Below are 8015 nucleotides of genomic sequence, written 5' to 3'. Positions count from 1 at the left end.
AAGTAGTATGTATCAAGAAAATTATTCATTTTCCTTAGATTTTCTAATTTGTTGGAGTATAGTTTTTAGAGTTATGTCCTTATGATTCTCTGGATTTTCTTGGTTCCTGTTACTTTGTTCCTTTTCATTTCTAATTTTGTTAATTTAGATATCCTGTTCACCTTTTCATGACTTTATATAAATATTTTTCAATCTTATTTTTTTCACAGAACCAACAATTTGTTTCATTGATTCTTGTATTTTGTTGCTGTGGTTGTTGTTTCTATTTTATTGATTTCTGCCCAAGTATGATTGATTTTTGTTGTTTGCACCTTCTGTATTTTCTTTCTTTCTTTCTTTCTTTCTTTCTTTCTTTCTTTCTTTCTTTCTTTCTTTCTTTCTTTTGATCTAGAACTTCCAGGTGTGCTGCTCAGATATTAGTATGAGATATCTGCAATAAGTTTTATGAAAGCAATTAGTGGTATGAACTTGTCTCTTACAACTATATTATATTCTGTAAGTTGTCTTTATCCATATTTCATTCAGTAAAGAGTTCTTCATTTTCTATGAACAACTTTTTTGTGTTGTTATTTGCAGTGCTGTGTCTATCCAGCTTTAATCTGTGGTGGTCAGTAAAGATGTATGGTGTTATTTCAATTTTTTTGTCTCTGTAAAGACTATCTTAATGTCCCAGTATGTGGTTAATTTTGGAGAAAAACTTTAACAGGTGCTGAGAAAAAAAATATTCTTTTGTTTTGTGATGAGATGTTATGTTAATATGTGTTAAGTTCATTTGAGGTATAATCACAATTACCTCTAGCATTTATTATCTTTGATTATTTTTTTTTGTATGTATGGGTTGCCTATTGGCAAGAGTGAGCTACCAGACTTTTTTACTATAAGTGTGTGAGGGCCAATTTGTACCTTATGGTATAGTAGTGTTTATTTTATGAACTTGGGTGCTTTTATGTTTGGGGCATAAATATTAAGAATTATAATGTTGTTTTGAAATTTTTCCATTGATGAGTATGTAATTTCCTTCTCTATCTCTTCTGATAAGTATTGGTTTGAAGTTTATTTATTCAGGTATTAAAATGGCTACACCAACTTGCTTTTTAGGTCCATTTGCATGGAATAGCTTTATTCATCATTGTATTCTGAAATGATGAATATTCTTGATGTTAAGGAGTATTTCATGGATGCAGCAGCAGAAAGATGACTTTATATGTTACTTGGTATTTTTTTTCTTCACACTTTTTATATTCTTTTTTTTCTATAAATTTAATGTTTTAATATTTTATGTTACTGTCTTTAACGTTTTAATGTTACAAGGGTACTTCTTTTTCTGGTCCTATCTATTTTGTGTTTTGTATGCTTCTTGAACCCAGATATTCACCTCCTTCTTTAGTTTATGAAATTTTACTTCCATTTTTTTCTTTTTTTCTTTTTAAAAAAAAATGTTTTCTGTTTTTTTGACTAGCAACACGCAGCCTCAGGACTACCAAAACTTTTGAGCTCACATCCTGTGTGGATTGCTCCCATGTACCACACTGTCTAGACTGGGGACTCTTAGTTCGCCATCACCACACCTGCAACAGTATGAGGAATACAATAAAGGACAAAAACAGAGTGACTAGATCCAGTGAAGGGCAAACACTGGTGAAGCAACTGCCACGTTGGTGATATTTGCTCTTGAGAAAGAGGGAAAGTTTGTGAAACAAAAATGGCAGCTAGCAGCTAGAAGGTGAAGGACAATTCTGGCTCTCAGTAGCAGTAGTGATCAGGCTTGAAGGAGCTGTCAATAGACATGCCCAGGTACTGAGATATCTTCTCAGTTAGCATGGTCAGCTAACTGAGCATTGGTAACTGCCCTATCAAACTTCTTGGGCAGAATGTGAACTCAAACTAGGAATTTATCTAGGTGAATCCACATTTCAATCTGTGCCATCACCTTGTTCATGAAGGAGTTGCTCATCACAAAGCTGGGGTGACTCACATCACCCCACATTGTCCAGCAGGCTTACAGCCAGCAGAATAACTTGTTGCCTATTCTTCGGCCATTAAAGGTCCACCTAGGGCTTGACACTCACCTTCTTTACAGCATTTACATAGAGTCACTTCAGATTATCTTCACATCAAAGTGTTGAATGTTCCACACAATAGCATCGTCCTGCTTCTGTTTGCAGTTCCAGCAAAGGATGATATCAATACAGCCTCTAGTGGTAACAAAGATGTTCCCCCCCCCCCCCCAAGCCTCATCCATGGTAGTTACTTTATAACCTTCCATGGCAGCCTGCAGTGTACTGATAGGGTGAACCTCAGTTATGATAACTCAGACTCCAACACCCCCCCCCCAGCTTTTGGTAAGAGTATTTGCCTATGTCACTATAGCCTGCTACCATTGCCACCTTGCCCATAGTCATCACAATTGTAGCCTGTTTTATGCTATCTAAGAGTGGCTCTATTAGCCATAGACATTGTCAAACTTGTTCCTAGTGACAGAATCATTAACATTGATGGCAGACACCTTCAGTATTCCATTGGCCATCATCTTGTAGAGGTCATAGACTCCAGTTGTGGTCTCCTCAGAGATGCCTCAGATTTCTGAAAGAATTTGTGGGTATATGGTATAGTTGAAGTTAGTAAGGTGACCACAATCATCCAGAATTTATGTTGAGGGGTTGATCCTTAAAGTGCAACATCTGCTCAGTGTATCACCAATACTTCTTTACTGTTCATCTGCCTTTACCTTCCAGGGAAACACTGGAATGCTGGCCTTCATAATGATAGTCACTGAATGGTCCTGAGTAGAAAAGAAGTTGCAGCTGGGCTACCATACCTCAGCACCCATGGCCATGAGAGTCTTAATAGGAACAAGAGTCTCCAAAGTAATGTGCAGCCAGCAATGCAAGCACTCTTCAGAGGCTTGGAGGCTGAGTACATCTCCCACATACATATCAAACCTGGCTTCTCATCTTGGCTATGTCCAGGACCTTTTGACTCCAAGTAGCCACTCTAAAGTCAACAATTTTGTTGTGCTTCTGCTAGGACTAATGAACTCAGTGAAGGGGAATGGGTGGCTTATGGAAGGGTACTGAAACTATTTCACCTTTCAGATTTTGAACTGTTTCATTAATTTCCTTCCACTGTCTATGTTTCCATAGATTTCTTTAAAATATTTATTTGTTTCCTCTTTAAGGACTTCTATCATATCCATAAAGACTATTGTAAAGTCTTTGTCTTGGGCTTCAGCTCTATTACAATATTCCAGGCCTGCCATAGTAGGAGTACCGAGCTCTAGTGGGGTCATATCATGTACTGTTACTGATTATCTTTTTATATTGGTGTCTAAGCATCTGGTTTGGAAAGATTATAATTCTAGGTGCTGATATCTGGTCTTGCCTTTATTGGTTGTGGGGAAAAAAAACTCGCGGGGGAGGGGGGAATCCGGAAACAGGGTTCCACGGCTTTCTGGCAGGGGAGTCCCAGGTAGGCTTTCCATACTACCTGCAGAAGGTCCCACATTCACACAGCCACTGCAGGCGGGTCGGCAGCTGCCTCAGGAAGGTTCAAGCCCAGGAGACACATGGAGTCCAGTTTTCCAAAGCTTTTATTGTTCATGGCGTGGTGAGTAGATGTAGATGGTTCATGCTCCCCCCCCCCCCCAAAGCCAGGGAAGCCTGGCTTTTATAGGGAGGGGAAAAGGGGGAAGAAATAACTTAATTAGCTACCCACCCTGGCCTTTAGATAACTCATTAACATTTTAATCTCTGGAGGTGGAGACCTGTCAATCACACCCTCTACCTGCATCCTATGTGACTGAAGAGTGCGGGTTGAATGGAGATCAGACCTCATGTCAGGAGCCTGGGTTCTGGGGGCGTGGCGAAACCCACAACCAGGATACCCTTCCACAGCCCGACAATTGGTGGATGTTTTGTTGAATGTTGTCTTCTCTGGTTCTTAAAAGTGTGGTGGCTGTGTGTTGTTTGTGATGGTAGGGACGTTTTAAAGGGTTCATGTAGCATTTGGTGGTTGGTGATGATGTAATTACTGGTGATGAATAGCTGAAGGAAGTGTGCGGCTAATACCTGGGAGCTGAGAAGATCCATTTTGTACTTGCAGAAACAGCTGAACAATCATATTTAGAAAAGAAAAATCCTGACACTACAACCAATAAACATGATGGTTCAATTACTAGGAAATACAAAACTATCATGTGGTTCCATTTTCTTCCTCCTCCTCCTCCTCCTCCTCCTCCTCCTCCTCCTCCTCCTCCTCCTCCTCCTCCTCCTCCTCCTCCTCCTCCTCCTCCTCCTCCTCCTCCTCCTCCTCCTCCTCCTCTTCTTCTTCTTCTTCTTCTTCTTCTTCTTCTTCTTCTTCTTCTTCTTCTTCTTCTTCCATATCCAGGCACTGCTGCATATCAAGCAGGAAAGATGGAGTTGTGTCAATTCCACAGTCCATGTCTTCCCTTAGGGTATCTGGGCCCTGATGTACACACCAGTTAGGAAAGCATGAACAGAAGTCTGGAACAGATGTGTCAGCAGTATCCTGTGCTGGGAGTGGTGGTGGGGAGAAATCTCCAAATAATTCAGTGTTACAGGTCTTCAGTGTTACAGCTCTTTTAGAAAATAGCTCTCATGTATCTTGGGGCAGTGGCTGTCATCAAGATTATGTCTGAGGCTTGTATTAGTTATTTTTCTCATTGCTATGTCAAAATACACATATTTCACACACACACACACACAAAAGAAAATACTATCTTAAATGATAGTCAATGAAGCAGCTTGTACTATTTATTTGGGGAGAACTTGGACTATATAAACCTTGGAATGTGGGAGGGGGTTTTTCTTATGGTGAAGTTTCACTGGCTGCAGTTTAAGGTTCTGGCGATACCTCATTTGCATGGAGAAGCATTCTGTAGGTCAGAGGGAGAACAGGATACCAGGCTAAGAAAAGGGAGTCCTGCATTTAGTGCTAAGCTCTGTAAAGCAGTCCAGACATGGTATACTACTACCTTAGTAGCAAGGTGAAAACTATCAAGCAAGAATCTGAAAAATATTTGAAAGGAAATCGAGAAATATTGTTTCAATAGAAGCAAGTTTTGAAAATAAGCTACTAATTCTTAAAGGTTCACTTATTTTAAACAACAGAAGGAAAGCCGATAACTATTTTTTAAAGCCAAGACTAGATAACTAAAGGTTACAATATGAAAATAAATTATCAGATAGGAACCAAAAGTTGACTTTAAGTGTAAAGGATAAAGGATAAAGACTAAAAGATGAAAGGCTACATAAGAGATTCAATCAACTTTGGACAAATTTTGTCTGTGTGTACGCACTACTGTCACTCATGCCATAGCTTCTGAGAATCTCATCCTGAGGTATTTCAAAAAAGAAGATAAGTATGGTGGGAAAACTAAAAAGAACCCCTGGAGAAATGTTTGAAATCACTTATGCCAAACAAGTCCAAATGAAAATAAAATACATGATGGTGTTTCAAAAATTTAGAAATATGTCATAAGGACTAGATAAAACCTGACATAAAACTAGGATAGCACTCACTCAAAATTTAATGAGATAATTCAAAACATTTGGAGGCAAAAGCATGGTTACAGTCCAGATGGTTTTCATAAAATCCTAGGGATAAGAGAAAAAGAAGATAAATCTGTGTATCCTGAGGAACAATGCACACTTATAGGAGATAAAATACTGATGTATCTTTGAGTTTATTCCAAAGAGCACCAAAGACTTAAAGGTAAATAACACAAAGCATTCAAGAGAGCAAATGATCCTATGAACTGTCTGGAAAGCAAAAATGTATTTTCTTTATGAGTTTTAAGATCTCTTGGAAAGATGCAACCTCTATTGGATCATCTGTGGACTTTCTCTCAAGCTTCCTGCTACTATCTCTGGTGGATAAAAGGTTCCTAATGTAGCTGTGGAGATGCCAGTTACTTGCCCCTTCATCCAGGGCTAAATTGAAAAATTACATTCTTTATTCTCTAGCAAAAGATAAAGAAAATTTCGATAACTATCTGCAGTTTGTCTTTTTTGTTTGTTTGTTTGTTTAATTTTTTATTTTTTTTATTTTTTTATTTTTTTTTGAGACAGGGTTTCTCTGTGTAGCTTTAGCTGTTCTGGAACTCACTCTGTAGGCCAGGCTGGCCTCAAACTCAAAAATCTGCTTGCCTCTGCCTCCCAAGTGCTGGGATTAAAGGCGTGCACTACCACTGCCCAGCAGTTCATCTTTTTAGAAGATGTGTTTAAGCAATATCAAAAATGCTATTCTCGCCTGATATAGCTGTCTCCTTATAGGTCTACCAGAGCCTGAAATATGCAGAGGCAGAGGCTCACAGCTAACCATTGAATTGATCTTGGGGTTCCCAATGGAGGAGTGAGAGAGAAGACTGAAGGAGCTGAAAGGATTTGTGGCTCCATGGGGAGAGTAACAATACCAACCAACCAGAGTTCCCAGGGTCTAAGCCACCACCAGCCTGGGAAAGCACATAGGGAGGGACCCATATTCAGGCATAGGTAGGTGAGGAAGTCCTTGTTCTAGTGAGGGCTGCCCCAGTGTGGGGGAAATTGTGGGTGGGAAGATGGGAGTGGGAGGGTGGGGAGCATATCCTCATAGAAGCAGGAGGAGGAGGGATGGGATGAAGGGGTTCTTGGGTGTGGGGGAGAAATGGGGAAAGGGGATTACATCTGAAATGTAAATAAAATTAATTACAAAAAATCAAAAACAACAACAACAAAAAAAAAAAACAAAGAATGCTATCCTCTTTATCACTTGTAAGTCCACAATGGTAGCTGAAGATGAAAGCAAACCTGTATCTGGATGGTTGGATTTCTTCCGTAATGACCTAGGGAACGCATATATTCTCACAAAAAATATTGGTAAACATTGAGTGCCAGAAGATGAAGGGTACTGAGTTTCTCAAAGAAGCCATGAGTTCAGCTTCAGATCCTGCAGTGAGCAAAGCAGAAGAGGATTGTTTCAATAAGCTCATAGTTGAAATGGTTCCTAAAATTAAAAATATTTTCTCTAAGTATCCCGTGGCTGTATATAAAGTCATCTGCTTTAACTGTGATCATACACTTACAGGTTGGAGACAATGGAATGGCACACTATGGTGTTCTTCATGCCTGGGAAGCATGTTCCACCTAGTTATGTAACTAAATAGTTTTCATTGAGAATTTGGAAGAGAATGAAGACAGAAAGTAAACATCTATTCAATTACCAATACGGAAGAAAAACTATGTAAAATAAAAATCTGGAACTAATTAAATCAAAACTAAAGTAAAAAAATAATTTAAAAAGATAAGTGACTAATAAAAACCAGTGACCAGATATTAACATGTCAATAATGAAGCCAAAATGAAACACACTTAACAGAACATCATTAACAATTTTTTAATTAAAAAATTAATTAATATTTTAAATTTAATGTTAAATTTAAATAATTTTAATGTATTTTAATAATTTTTAAAAGATGTATTTATCTTATGTATATGAGTACACCATTGCTCTCTTCAGACACACCAGAAGAGGGTGTCAGATCCCATTACAGATGGTTGTGAGCCACCATGTGGTTGCTGGGAATTGAACTCAGGACCTCTGGAAGAGCAGTCAGTGCTCGTAACTGCTGAGCCATCTCTTCAGCCCCATAATTTTATATAGAATAATGTAGTGTATTTTAATAAAATTTAAATTAAATTTTAATGAAAATTTTAAATTAATTTTTCAATTAAAGTAAAATTTTAACATGGTAAATGAAAATTTTATCTCCTTCAGATGGAAGTGATATGCCTTGTATCTACATTTAAACTGTGGTGTTTTCATCTAAAAGCTCAACTATTTTTAATTACATGTTCTTTAAAAACTATTTTTAGTTTTTGAAAAAATATATTGTACATTAGCAGTAATAGAATATTAAGAAAATATTTATATATGATAAAATACAATTATTTATATAATAGACAAAACAAATATTAAAACAAACCATGGTAAAAAGGAGAAAGATATGAAGACTTCTT

The 8015-nt window shown here is 37.8% G+C and overlaps 1 pseudogene; it reads right to left on the bottom strand.

Annotated features, from left to right (window-relative positions):
* Window positions 1–1743: 1743 nt before the first annotated feature.
* On the bottom strand, window positions 1744–4119 carry LOC117705719 (adenosylhomocysteinase pseudogene; annotated as a pseudogene).
* Window positions 4120–8015: the final 3896 nt, after the last annotated feature.

The sequence above is a fragment of the Arvicanthis niloticus genome, chromosome 3 (genome assembly GCF_011762505.2).
Source record: "Arvicanthis niloticus isolate mArvNil1 chromosome 3, mArvNil1.pat.X, whole genome shotgun sequence".
Classification (NCBI taxonomy): domain Eukaryota; kingdom Metazoa; phylum Chordata; class Mammalia; order Rodentia; family Muridae; genus Arvicanthis; species Arvicanthis niloticus.
This window is presented reverse-complemented; position numbering and strand designations above follow the sequence as displayed.